Here is a 16,266-nt window from a genome sequence, read left to right on the forward strand (position 1 = left end):
TGCCATCCGGGCCTGGAGCCTTGTTGTTTCCCACCATTTTGCGTGCATTTCATTTGTTTCGTCTAAATAATGGAGAAACAGTGCAGTCACGATACAGTGCATTAATTTCGTGCACTTGGAAGGGGGTAGGTAACTTTTCTTCATCTTCTGTATTACTACCTTATATTCAAATGATGCTAAACTACCTGGTCTCTTATAGAAAACTTTACGATATTTTTGTAATAAGTTTTTTTGAGATTATTGATCGTTTCTTGATTTTTCGCTATACAGAATTTTAGTTTGTCGTCAATTTCCTTATCGGAAATATCGTAACGATCGACTGACGAATTATAGTGACTATAAGAACACATTAATTCTTTCAAAGGTTTTTGGCATAGGGCTTTATTTAGCACTGGCTGGTTAGGTGAGAGAAGATCAACACTATTAGTTGTATCCTTCTCGATTATTACCGATTTGTGTAGGACACATCAATTGTTTATTTATTCGAGTAGATTTTAATCCCGTCGCACTTCTGGTTATCGTTCCAACAATGGGCAAAGTAGCAACATTGTTTCAATTTTCATAGGTTAGAGTTACAGAAATTTTCGGAAATACATGTGACTTGACTACCGGTGTTGATCAAGGCTTTTATTGCAATATTGTTGATGTGAATATCTATTTTTAGACAAGCACAGTTTCCATTGTTTTTAGTATTATCATCTGATTCATATCATAAATCCTTTCGGGGATTATTGAAAATAGTAAAAATTGGAATTGATTGTATAGTTGCTTCATGTATATTTACAAAGAGTTTATCCAAGGCACCAGAAGCAACTTTTATTGGTTTTTTGGCAAACCCCAGGTGTCTTCTAGACATGTGTTTAGTGTTTCATCAAAAGAAAAGGTACTTATCGATGATTTTGCATTATTTTGTTTAGGTTTGGTACCTGTTCGTTTAACAGGACTATTTTCCGTTTGAGTATTTTTTGTCTTGAATACATTTAAATTTTGCATTTGTGGTGCTTTCTTTTGAAAGGTGGTTTTATTTTGAAAATTCGACTGTTGGTTAGACGTCTTATAATTGTTCCCTGCGGTTTTCATGATTGTATTATCAGGGTTTGACTTTTTAAACGAGCATTTTCTTTGATAGTGGCCACTGTCTTTGAATGCCAGAAGGTCAGAAAATGCATTTTGGCTTTTTATGTTTTAAGAGTACATGTAAATCAATACAAGTTAATCTAATATCCCAATCAAAATGATTAGAAATTTTCCAAACAAGCTCTGCTTTTGAGAAATTTCTTTCAAGATCTTGCGCGAAACCCCTCACGTACGTAGCGTATTCAAGACAAGAGTATTCAGAACCACTGTTATAACGGTTGTATTCTACTTTACAAGACCACTTGTCTTGAATATCTTCATTCCATAACCGAGCTCTAAATCTTTTTTCGAAATCTGACATTGAATTAATCGTCCGCTGAGCGATATCAAACTATGCTGAAGCTGTATTCTCTAAAGTATGACTAATTATTAAATTCATCTCAGCCCCGTCTACATTCAAAACATCAATATATTTTTTGATTTTCCGCAGACATCGCATTGGTTTATCTCCGCCGTCGGTTTTTAATGTTTAAGGTTTTAATTTTAGCGATTTTGACGCGAGACTCAGAGTTGTATTACTGCCATCAAGGGTGATTTCATGGCTAGAAGATCGAATTTTGTTGATTTTACGAGATAATATTTAAAATTTTCCAGAGAAAGTTTTATTGGAGTTTTCGATACATGTTTTAAGATTTTGTAAAGTCTGATTGCTGTTAATAATCGTATCGTTATATTCTAAATGCTCTACTTTAAAAGATTTGATTTTAGTTTCGTTTGGTTTATTTATTTATTTATTTATTGATTTATATTAACGGGCATAGATGCCCTCACAAACATATAACAAGTCAGGTTTATTTACATGAGTAAAAAATAACGAACAATATTATAAACAGAGTTTTCTAACTAAATGGCGACATAAATGATTTAAGGTTAGATTTAGATTCTGACAACTGCTCGATGACAGTGATGCATTGCGGGAGAGAATTCCATGCGTGCTTTAATCTAGGTCAGGTCGAAAAGAAGCCAAAGTTCGAATGTACCTGGTGCTCATGTATAGGCCTATGATTAGGCAGATTATAAGATAAGTGTCTAACAGAGAAAAGCTCGGATATCAATGGACAAATCATGAATTTACTCAGAAATTTAAACGTGAGCAGACCGTCGTGGTAACGATGAAATTTTGAGAAAATTTCCAAAAAGAACAATTTTTTATTTTCAGTTCAATTTATTCAAATTCCTCCAATTCTAATTGAAATTTTTTCAACTGTCACATGAGTCCGAATCCAGAAACAGATTCCCCAACAAATCATCTGGCACGGATGAAGTCGGGCTTGACAGCACACTGTAGTCTGCATCGACTTTTTGGGATAAAAAGCCATAGCGCCTTATAGAATAGGGCTCAAAAAATATTTGGGGTGATTTTTGAAGGTCTGATGATGTACTTTTATGAAAAAATAAGGAAAAACTGTTTCCTGTATGGGAAAGCCTTTGAAAATCTCCCTTAAACCATGGATTTTTGACATTTTTGACTATTTCTCGAAAAAAAAGCTTTAATTTTGCCTGTAATAAAAATATTTTGGGTGCTACAGAATCCGATTTACAATCATTTTAAGTTGATAGTTGCCCCAAAAACAAGTCTTTTTAACATTTTCAGCTTGTTTCTCTTAAGGATTTGGTAAAAAGGGAACCACGACAGTAATACATTATAGGTTATCAAATTGATGTTAAAAAACCTGTAATATTACTTTTTTGGAATAGTTTCTAAGTGCTATAGAAATGATTTCACAGTGATTTAAAGCAGGGAAATTGCACAAAATTATACCGTTGACGGATTTTACGCCAAGGAAATTAAAAAAATCTTAAATGTCATAACCCCGCTTCCAAAGCACCTGGGGGCTTCTTCCACAAATTAAAGGTACTATAGTCTCTTCAGAGTGCATGACTATATAAAATCTTGAAGAGTTTTCAGAAAGCTCACAAGAAGAAGTTGTGTTCTCATAGGAAGTGAAAGAAAATATGAAAATGTCAAATTTTTCATTTGAATGAACGGCGATAAAAAAATGCAAATTCCTCACAATGTTTACTTTTTCTTGTTGTTGTTGTTGGTCAAAAGTAACTTCTTTTGAAAAATAACAAAATTTAAGGTAGTATCTTCACGTATATGTGCAAATCCAGTGAAAACCGGACACTTTTGAGGGTCTAAGTGAACGAAATTGAAGTTTGAGAGCACACCTTCTTCTTCTAATTAAAGTTTTCGCTAGAGAAGAATAAATCTAAAGAAATACAAATGAACTACAATTAGAAGGAAAACCAAAACACATACCAATAAGTTGTTGAAATAATTAACCAACACTACTAGACTCCAAACCCCTCTCAGAGAAGACACAAAATAGTCGACTAACTGATGGACAGCGATTCGGACAGCAGTTGGGTAGAAAAAAGATATGGCGGTCAGTTCATACACACGAGCAAAAACCTCCCCTGATTTTAATTTCGCACAAAACTCTGTCACTGTAGATAGAAAAAAAGTGTCGAAACAGCGTCAGAACTCGGTCTGGAAGGTAAGGTGCAACAGCGGACAGTGAAGAGCGCGGTAAATATTGTAAACGAACAGAACAAACGTAGAAAAAAACCGCTGCCAATTCATTGGCACGTAGCTTCCTCCAACTAAATTTATAGGTCTAATAAATAAAATATCGTTTTAATCTGCCTGCTAATGTATGAGGCGGTTTTTGATACATAATTTAATATACAGGGTGAGTCATTTTAATCTTTAATCTCAATTATCGTGTTGGCAAAGCATGCCAACGAAAAAAGTTTCGGATAAAAGTTTTAGGATTTTTCCCTGGCTATCTGATGATGACCTTGACAATGTCATTGAGCGTGACCTTCAAGGTCATTTGAAGGTCAACTCGATTTTTTCAAATAGAAACCCCTACTTTTGGCACCAGAAATGGAAAGAGCGGGAAATTTTACGATTGAATATGACCTTGCCTTGACCTTGAATTCAATGGTCAAGGTCATTGGTCATGCCGATAACAGTACAACTGGTTAGCTGAACTCGAATGCATTCAAGGAGAAAATGTTACCCACAAAAGTTTTCAGTTTTCTCCCCGGCTGACGAATGGTCATCTTGACCCTGTCGTTAAACAGGATCTTCAAGGGCATTTCAAGGTCAAGTTGATTTTTTGAAATGGAAACCCCTACTTTTAGCCCCATAAATGAAAAGAGAGTGACATGCGTTCAAAAATGAAAAAATTTTCAATATTTCCAGAAATTTTCAATATTTTCTAAAATTTTCGTAATTTTTTCAGTTTTCAAAAATTTTCAAAGTCATTCCATTATTTTGTATTAGTGTCAATTTTCAAAATTCTTGATGTAGTTAAGTCATTCCATTATTTTGTATTAGTGTCAATTTTTGAGAGTGAACTACTCTTAACAGTTATGTAGATAGCAAATTAGTGCAGAAAAGCTTAATCGTGTTTTTTACTTCTTGTAAATCGATAATTATTAATGAAAAAAATCTGTTTCCCTGTTTACTGGTCTGTAACAAATTATTTTGATTTTGATCATGGCTGATTATGGTCCCAACGAAATCGTTGATATGATCATGATTTTGGGAAAAAGTCGAAATCATTATGCAGCAGCTGCCAGACTTTATGCTGAACGCTATCCCAATAGGAGACACCCAAGTAATGTTACTATTCAAACCTTAACTCAGAGAGCTCGAAATGGAGCTTTTGTTCGTCAACGCCGTCATCATGAATACGACGAAAACGATCCTCGTGTTATTACCATTCTAGCGATTATTCATCTTGATCCTCACATTAGTACTCGACAAATAGAAAGAGAAATAGGTATACCTCAATCAACAGCATCCCGAATATTGAGAGCGAGAAGATATCATCCTTATCACGTAACATTAACACAACAGTTAACTCCAAATGATATGATTTTGCGAGTACGTTTTTGTCGATGGGCAATACGAATGATTCAACAAGATCAAGACTTTTTTAGGCACGTTCTTTTTTCAGATGAATCAACATTCAGAAACACTGGAGAATTGAATAGACATAATTGCCATTATTGGTCAGATGAAAATCCTCATTGGTTCAGGCCCATAGACAATCAACACCGCTGGAGTGTTATGGTCTGGTGTGGAATCATCAATGGCTATTTGATTGGTCCTTATTTCTTTGAAGAGAACGTGAATGGGGTAAACTTTTTCAGATTACTTCGAGACATTTTACCTGAATTACTAGAAAATGTAGACCTCGCCACAAGGCTAAGAATGTGGATCCAATTAGATGGAGCACCACCACATTATGCACGCATTGTACGTGATTATTTAAACACCCGCTACAATGGCAGGTGGATTGGGCGAGGTGGCCCAGTTGCCTGGCCCCCTCGTTCACCTGATTTAACCCCTCCCGATTTTTACTTATGGGGATATCTTAAGAATGTTGTTTATGCTCAACGGCCAACAACGCGAGATAATATGATCGAACGCATTCGTACAGCTTGTGCAGCAATCCCTCGAGATGTTCTACTTAAAACCATAAGACAATTCAGAGCTCGACTTGATCTTTGCACCAACAAAACGGCGGTAATTTCGAACAATTAATCAATGGTTAACTCCAGTTAACATTCCATAAAAATACCAAAAAAATAACAAAAAGGGAAAAAACAAAAAAAAACAAATAAAAAAAAATACAAAAAAAAATAAAACAAAAAATGGGATGCTAAATCCTTTTGACAACCTCCTCGATGGTGCATCCTGGGTTCGGCTGATGTCAAAGGTAATTTCCGCACAAAAGATGATTTGTTTCTAAAATCACATGTTCGAACGTAAAATTTCCCGCTTTTTCCATTTCTGGTGCCAAAAGTAGGGGTTTCTATTTGAAAAAATCGACTTGACCTTCAAATGACCTTGAGGGTCATGCTCAATGACATTGTCAAGGTCATCATCAGATAGCCAGGGAAAAATCCTAAAACTTTTACCCGAAACTTTTTTCGCTGGCATGCTTTGCCAACGAGATAATTGAGATTAAAGATTAAAATGACTCACCCTGTATAATGCTAACTAAATCCGAAATTTAAACTTGATTCATGCTTCTTTAATCCAGTTACCGCGTCACATAGAAAAACGACTTTTTTCAGTTGTTGATTTTTTTCTCAGGATCTGCCCCATAAAATTACTTAAAATTAGAGTGAAGTATAGTCCTAATAAATTTCAATAATCATGATTTTCTTTAAAAAGATTAAAAATTAAGTTTTCGAGTTAAAACAATTACAAAAATTTGCTCTTGAAGGTGTGTAATAAAAAAACGAGGAACAATAATATAAATTTTTCGCGATGAATAGATAGGTAATTTTATTCTCTTTCAGATGCATATTAAGCAATTTACTTTCATCCAGTTTTCCAATAACTTTAGTAGAAAAAACGGACTGTTATCCCGCTATGTACTAGTAAAAACAAAGAAAATGAGACTTGTTTGATTAAAATCCACTGACTACAAACAAACACACACACACACATACTCACACATCCATACGGACATTTTCTGAAAACACTATTTTTCGACTTAAAATGCCTCAAAACATATTTCCTACATGTTTTTATACAAACTCCAAAAATTACTATTACAAAGCTTCCTTAGAAAGGAAGCAAAAAATATACATAATTAATTAATTTTTTTTTATATTTTTGACGTATATTATGACACACACACACACACGCACGAGAATGGAAGGGAAAAACATGCCAAAACAGCTGAGTAAAACTGTTGCTAGACGAAGGCCACTAGGTAATAGATACAAAACGCTCCTCGGACTGATGCAGAAGAACGAAGGTCACAGAGTTGAGCTTTCACTCCCCTGCACGATGCAGAGGAACGTAGAAGCTAGGGTTGAGTACTCTAAGTGCTCCTCTGATCGATGCTGAGGAATGTAGGTAACTAAGTTGAGCCCAGACTCCCTTATCCAAAGCGGAGGAATGTAGGTATCGGGGTTGAGTCTGTCCAGAGGATGGCCGGTCGATGCTGCTCGAAGTAGACGACCGAACGATGCGGCAGGAAGCAGACGGCTGGACGATGTAGAAGGAAGAAGGCGGCAAGACGATGCAGAATGAAGAAGACGAGTTTGATCCTAAACCCCTAATATCACCTTGGTGGATTGGGGATGTACGAAAATGTCAAACTTCAAAGCAGAAGCTAAAAAAAGACTAGTTAATAAGCCCCGCGGAAGTATTGTTCAACGATAGCTGAACTTGGTTAGTTCAACGATAGTACCTGTGGGGATCCGGTGTCAAAGGGCCACTTGTGCAGAGCTTGCTTTGCCTACGCCACATTAAACACACACGCATATACACTCACACATACATACACATACATTAATATATGTACCACGAAAGGGCACTTTGGGGAGATTTTTGTGCGCTTTCGGGCAGTTTGGGGATAAATCAGGCAGTTGGCGGAGCTCTCCAAAGTGCCATATACCTCGAGCACTTTGGGGAGCTCTCCAAAGTGCCATATCCTTAAAGGTCACTTTGCGGCGATAAATTTATTAAAACTTAAATAATATATTTATCACTCTTATGCACACTTTGACCGGAAAATGACGACCATTTTCGACAAAAACAAATTCGTGCTACAGGACCGGAAACGAACGACAGTACATCAACTTTGAACAAACGGGGCTGACCTAGACTAAATATCCTGATAAAATTTATTAATTTATTCATAATCTAATAAGTCCTTTAATGACCGGATACTAACGACATTTTCAATTGTGACGGAAAAAACTGATCCAGGATAAGAACGACAATATAGTATCTCAAATTGAAACGTCGTAACTATAACATTAGGCTTATTACAATAGTATATTGTCATATAATAATTCAAATCGGATAATGACGACATTTTGCATTTATTCAAGTGTCGTACTTAAGGACCGGAAACGAACGACAGTACATCAACTTTGAACAAACGGAGCTGACCTAGACTAAATATCCTGATAAAATTTATTAATTTATTCATAATCTAATAAGCCCTTTAAGGACCGGATACTAATAACATTTTCAATTATAACGGAACAAAACTTGAGGATGCTTGAGGACCGGAAACGAACGACAGTACATCAACTTTGAACAAACGGAGCTGACCTAGACTGAATATCCTGATAAAATTTATTAATTTATTCATAATCTAATAAGCCCTTTAAGGACCGGATACTAACGACATTTTCAATTGCGACGGAAAAAAACTAATCCAGGATAAGTACGACAATATAGTATCTCAAATTGTAACGTCGTCACTATAACATTAGGCTTATTTCAATAGTATATTCTCATATAATAATTCAAACCGGATATTGACGACATTTTGCATTTATTCAAGTGTTGTACTTGAGAACCGGAAACCAACGACAGTACATCAACTTTGAACAAACGGAGCTGACCTAGACTAAATATCCTGATAAAATTTATTAATTTATTCATAATCTAATAAGCCCTTTAAGGACCGGATACTAATAACACTTTCAATTATAACGGAACAAAACTTGAGGATGCTTGAGGACCGGAAACGAACGACAGTACATCAACTTTGAACAAACGGAGCTGACCTAGACTAAATATCCTGATAAAATTTATTAATTTATTCATAATCTAATAAGCCCTTTAAGGACCGGATACTAACGACATTTTCAATTGCGACGGAAAAAAACTAATCCAGGATAAGTACGACAATATAGTATCTCAAATTGAAACGTCGTAACTATAACATTAGGCGTGTTACAATACTATATTTTCGTAAAATAATTCATACCGGATAATGACGACATTTTGCATTTATTCAAGTGTCGTACTTAAGGACCGGAAACGAACGACAGTACATCAACTTTGAACAAACGGAGCTTACCTAGACTAAATATCCTGATAAAATTTATTAATTTATTCATAATCTAATAAGCCCTTTAAGGGCCGGATACTAACAACATTTTTAATTATAACGGAAAAAAACTGATCCAGGATAAGAACGACAATATAGTATCTCAAATTGAAACGTCATAACTATAACATTAGGCATGTTACAATAGTATATTGTCATTTAATAATTCAAACCGGATAATGACGACATTTTGCATTTATTCAAGTGTCGTACTTAAGGACCGGAAACGAATGACAGTACATCAACTTTGAACAAACGGAGCTGACCTAGACTAAATATCCTGATAAAATTTATTAATTTATTCATAATCTAATAAGCCCTTTAAGGACCGGATACTAACGACATTTTCAATTGCGACGGAAAAAAACTAATCCAGGATAAGTACGACAATATAGTATCTCAAATTGAAACGTCGTAACTATAACATTAGGCGTGTTACAATACTATATTTTCGTAAAATAATTCATACCGGATAATGACGACATTTTGCATTTATTCAAGTGTCGTACTTAAGGACCGGAAACGAACGACAGTACATCAACTTTGAACAAACGGAGCTGACCTAGACTAAATATCCTGATAAAATTTATTAATTTATTCATAATCTAATAAGCCCTTTAAGGACCGGATACTAATAACACTTTCAATTATAACGGAACAAAACTTGAGGATGCTTGAGGACCGGAAACGAACGACAGTACATCAACTTTGAACAAACGGAGCTGACCTAGACTGAATATCCTGATAAAATTTATTAATTTATTCATAATCTAATAAGCCCTTTAAGGACCGGATACTAACGACATTTTCAATTGCGACGGAAAAAAACTAATCCAGGATAAGTACGACAATATAGTATCTCAAATTGTAACGTCGTCACTATAACATTAGGCTTATTTCAATAGTATATTCTCATATAATAATTCAAACCGGATATTGACGACATTTTGCATTTATTCAAGTGTTGTACTTGAGGACCGGAAACGAACGACAGTACATCAACTTTGAACAAACGGAGCTGACCTAGACTGAATATCCTGATAAAATTTATTAATTTATTCATAATCTAATAAGCCCTTTAAGGACCGGATACTAACGACATTTTCAATTGCGACGGAAAAAAACTAATCCAGGATAAGTACGACAATATAGTATCTCAAATTGAAACGTCGTAACTATAACATTAGGCATGTTACAATAGTATATTGTCATTTAATAATTCAAACCGGATAATGACGACATTTTGCATTTATTCAAGTGTCGTACTTAAGGACCGGAAACGAACGACAGTACATCAACTTTGAACAAACGGAGCTGACCTAGACTAAATATCCTGATAAAATTTATTAATTTATTCATAATCTAATAAGCCCTTTAAGGACCGGATACTAATAACACTTTCAATTATAACGGAACAAAACTTGAGGATGCTTGAGGACCGGAAACGAACGACAGTACATCAACTTTGAACAAACGGAGCTGACCTAGACTGAATATCCTGATAAAATTTATTAATTTATTCATAATCTAATAAGCCCTTTAAGGACCGGATACTAACGACATTTTCAATTGCGACGGAAAAAAACTAATCCAGGATAAGTACGACAATATAGTATCTCAAATTGTAACGTCGTCACTATAACATTAGGCTTATTTCAATAGTATATTCTCATATAATAATTCAAACCGGATATTGACGACATTTTGCATTTATTCAAGTGTTGTACTTGAGAACCGGAAACCAACGACAGTACATCAACTTTGAACAAACGGAGCTGACCTAGACTAAATATCCTGATAAAATTTATTAATTTATTCATAATCTAATAAGCCCTTTAAGGACCGGATACTAACGACATTTTCAATTGCGAAGGAAAAAAACTAATCCAGGATAAGTACGACAATATAGTATCTCAAATTGAAACGTCGTAACTATAACATTAGGCGTGTTACAATACTATATTTTCGTAAAATAATTCATACCGGATAATGACGACATTTTGCATTTATTCAAGTGTCGTACTTAAGGACCGGAAACGAACGACAGTACATCAACTTTGAACAAACGGAGCTTACCTAGACTAAATATCCTGATAAAATTTATTAATTTATTCATAATCTAATAAGCCCTTTAAGGACCGGATACTAACAACATTTTTAATTATAACGGAAAAAAACTGATCCAGGATAAGAACGACAATATAGTATCTCAAATTGAAACGTCGTAACTATAACATTAGGCATGTTACAATAGTATATTGTCATTTAATAATTCAAACCGGATAATGACGACATTTTGCATTTATTCAAGTGTCGTACTTAAGGACCGGAAACGAACGACAGTACATCAACTTTGAACAAACGGAGCTGACCTAGACTAAATATCCTGATAAAATTTATTAATTTATTCATAATCTAATAAGCCCTTTAAGGACCGGATACTAATAACACTTTCAATTATAACGGAACAAAACTTGAGGATGCTTGAGGACCGGAAACGAACGACAGTACATCAACTTTGAACAAACGGAGCTGACCTAGACTGAATATCCTGATAAAATTTATTAATTTATTCATAATCTAATAAGCCCTTTAAGGACCGGATACTAACGACATTTTCAATTGCGACGGAAAAAAACTAATCCAGGATAAGTACGACAATATAGTATCTCAAATTGTAACGTCGTCACTATAACATTAGGCTTATTTCAATAGTATATTCTCATATAATAATTCAAACCGGATATTGACGACATTTTGCATTTATTCAAGTGTTGTACTTGAGAACCGGAAACCAACGACAGTACATCAACTTTGAACAAACGGAGCTGACCTAGACTAAATATCCTGATAAAATTTATTAATTTATTCATAATCTAATAAGCCCTTTAAGGACCGGATACTAACGACATTTTCAATTGCGACGGAAAAAAACTAATCCAGGATAAGTACGACAATATAGTATCTCAAATTGAAACGTCGTAACTATAACATTAGGCGTGTTACAATACTATATTTTCGTAAAATAATTCATACCGGATAATGACGACATTTTGCATTTATTCAAGTGTCGTACTTAAGGACCGGAAACGAACGACAGTACATCAACTTTGAACAAACGGAGCTGACCTAGACTAAATATCCTGATAAAATTTATTAATTTATTCATAATCTAATAAGCCCTTTAAGGACCGGATACTAACGACATTTTCAATTATAACGGAACAAAACTTGAGGATGCTTGAGGACCGGAAACGAACGACAGTACATCAACTTTGAACAAACGGAGCTGACCTAGACTGAATATCCTGATAAAATTTATTAATTTATTCATAATCTAATAAGCCCTTTAAGGACCGGATACTAACGACATTTTCAATTGCGACGGAAAAAAACTAATCCAGGATAAGTACGACAATATAGTATCTCAAATTGTAACGTCGTCACTATAACATTAGGCTTATTTCAATAGTATATTCTCATATAATAATTCAAACCGGATATTGACGACATTTTGCATTTATTCAAGTGTTGTACTTGAGAACCGGAAACCAACGACAGTACATCAACTTTGAACAAACGGAGCTGACCTAGACTAAATATCCTGATAAAATTTATTAATTTATTCATAATCTAATAAGCCCTTTAAGGACCGGATACTAACGACATTTTCAATTATAACGGAACAAAACTTGAGGATGCTTGAGGACCGGAAACGAACGACAGTACATCAACTTTGAACAAACGGAGCTGACCTAGACTGAATATCCTGATAAAATTTATTAATTTATTCATAATCTAATAAGCCCTTTAAGGACCGGATACTAACGACATTTTCAATTGCGACGGAAAAAAACTAATCCAGGATAAGTACGACAATATAGTATCTCAAATTGAAACGTCGTAACTATAACATTAGGCGTGTTACAATACTATATTTTCGTAAAATAATTCATACCGGATAATGACGACATTTTGCATTTATTCAAGTGTCGTACTTAAGGACCGGAAACGAACGACAGTACATCAACTTTGAACAAACGGAGCTGACCTAGACTAAATATCCTGATAAAATTTATTAATTTATTCATAATCTAATAAGCCCTTTAATGACCGGATACTAATAACACTTTCAATTATAACGGAACAAAACTTGAGGATGCTTGAGGACCTTAAACGAACGACAGTACATCAACTTTGAACAAACGGAGCTGACCTAGACTGAATATCCTGATAAAATTTATTAATTTATTCATAATCTAATAAGCCCTTTAAGGACCGGATACTAACGACATTTTCAATTGCGACGGAAAAAAACTAATCCAGGATAAGTATGACAATATAGTATCTCAAATTGTAACGTCGTCACTATAACATTAGGCTTATTTCAATAGTATATTCTCATATAATAATTCAAACCGGATATTGACGACATTTTGCATTTATTCAAGTGTTGTACTTGAGAACCGGAAACCAACGACAGTACATCAACTTTGAACAAACGGAGCTGACCTAGACTAAATATCCTGATAAAATTTATTAATTTATTCATAATCTAATAAGCCCTTTAAGGACCGGATACTAACGACATTTTCAATTATAACGGAACAAAACTTGAGGATGCTTGAGGACCGGAAACGAACGACAGTACATCAACTTTGAACGAACGGAGCTGACCTAGACTGAATATCCTGATAAAATTTATTAATTTATTCATAATCTAATAAGCCCTTTAAGGACCGGATACTAACGACATTTTCAATTGCGACGGAAAAAAACTAATCCAGGATAAGTACGACAATATAGTATCTCAAATTGTAACGTCGTCTCTATAACATTAGGCTTATTTCAATAGTATATTCTCATATAATAATTCAAACCGGATATTGACGACATTTTGCATTTATTCAAGTGTTGTACTTGAGAACCGGAAACCAACGACAGTACATCAACTTTGAACAAACGGAGCTGACCTAGACTAAATATCCTGATAAAATTTATTAATTTATTCATAATCTAATAAGCCCTTTAAGGACCGGATACTAATAACACTTTCAATTATAACGGAACAAAACTTGAGGATGCTTGAGGACCGGAAACGAACGACAGTACATCAACTTTGAACAAACGGAGCTGACCTAGACTAAATATCCTGATAAAATTTATTAATTTATTCATAATCTAATAAGCCCTTTAAGGACCGGATACTAACGACATTTTCAATTGCGACGGAAAAAAACTAATCCAGGATAAGTACGACAATATAGTATCTCAAATTGAAACGTCGTAACTATAACATTAGGCGTGTTACAATACTATATTTTCGTAAAATAATTCATACCGGATAATGACGACATTTTGCATTTATTCAAGTGTCGTACTTAAGGACCGGAAACGAACGACAGTACATCAACTTTGAACAAACGGAGCTTACCTAGACTAAATATCCTGATAAAATTTATTAATTTATTCATAATCTAATAAGCCCTTTAAGGGCCGGATACTAACAACATTTTTAATTATAACGGAAAAAAACTGATCCAGGATAAGAACGACAATATAGTATCTCAAATTGAAACGTCATAACTATAACATTAGGCATGTTACAATAGTATATTGTCATTTAATAATTCAAACCGGATAATGACGACATTTTGCATTTATTCAAGTGTCGTACTTAAGGACCGGAAACGAATGACAGTACATCAACTTTGAACAAACGGAGCTGACCTAGACTAAATATCCTGATAAAATTTATTAATTTATTCATAATCTAATAAGCCCTTTAAGGACCGGATACTAACGACATTTTCAATTATAACGGAACAAAACTTGAGGATGCTTGAGGACCGGAAACGAACGACAGTACATCAACTTTGAACAAACGGAGCTGACCTAGACTAAATATCCTGATAAAATTTATTAATTTATTCATAATCTAATAAGCCCTTTAAGGACCGGATACTAACGACATTTTCAATTGCGACGGAAAAAAACTAATCCAGGATAAGTACGACAATATAGTATCTCAAATTGAAACGTCGTAACTATAACATTAGGCGTGTTACAATACTATATTTTCGTAAAATAATTCATACCGGATAATGACGACATTTTGCATTTATTCATATGTTGTACTTAAGGACCGAAAAAAATGACTGTGTAAGGGCAGCAAACAACCTGCGTTAGTATAGCGAAAGGATTGTTAGTAAAACATATATTATTATAAACATACATTTTTTACCGAATAACGGTGACATTGTGATTACTTTAACTGATCTGAGCTGGCAAACAAGAAAGTTGTAAAATGAGGATATCATAATACTATAAACCCCTGAAAGACCGGATAAAGACGATATTTTTACAAGTGGGGTGGTAATTTAGGTGGGTAAAAGGCCATGGAATTAATTTTTTCTAAACGTGACCAGAATAGTTCATCCGGACTATAATGACAACATGACCAGAATTAATCATCCGGACTATATCGACAGCAAAACGAACGCAATAAAAGGGCGGTGGACTAAATATTTGATTGCATAATAAATTAACAAGAGAAAGACAAAAGGGCGGTAGACTAAAAATTTTATTTAATAATGAATTAACAAAATAAAGACAGTCAATGGTAGCAGACCGGAAAATAATGACACGTTGAAGTTGCCAACATAAGCAACTAAAAGTAACAGGAAAACAGTAAAGGCATTACAATCATCGCCTACGCAATCAGAATCGAATACATTTTCAGACAACATTGCTCCGCTTTATTTAAAACTACACCACCGGACTGGTACGATTGCAATGAGATTATCGTTGATAAGTGTCAGTTTTATTATAATGCTCAGGATTTGAGTAACTAGGAGTCCGTAAACATAATTATGTGAGTTATAGGTCATGGAATAGAGTTTTTTCAAACATGACCAGAATTAGTCATACAGACTATAACGACAGCATAACTAACGCGATAAAAGGGCGGTGGACTAAATATTTGATTGCATAATAAATTAACAAAAGAAAGACTGTCAGTGGTACCAGACCGAAAAATAATGACAAGTTAAAGTTACCGACATAAGCAAATTAAAGTAACAGTATAACAGCGAAGGCATTACCATCGTCGCCTACGCGGTCGGTTTTGAATAAATTTTCATACTATATTGATTCGTTACGTTTAAAACTTCACCACCGGACTGAAACGACTGCAATGAGATTATCGGCGATAATTGTCAGATTCATTATAATGATCAGG

At 34.5% G+C, this 16,266-nt stretch overlaps 1 protein-coding gene across 8 annotated transcripts in view; it reads left to right on the forward strand.

Moving 5' to 3' along the window:
* LOC100119226 (glycogen [starch] synthase) overlaps positions 1 to 16,266 on the forward strand; it is a 489,541-nt gene that overhangs the window by 276,685 nt on the left and 196,590 nt on the right. The gene's annotated exons all lie outside the window — the stretch shown is intronic.

Source organism: Nasonia vitripennis (assembly GCF_009193385.2).
Source record: "Nasonia vitripennis strain AsymCx chromosome 1 unlocalized genomic scaffold, Nvit_psr_1.1 chr1_random0003, whole genome shotgun sequence".
Taxonomy (NCBI): Eukaryota; Metazoa; Arthropoda; class Insecta; order Hymenoptera; family Pteromalidae; genus Nasonia; species Nasonia vitripennis.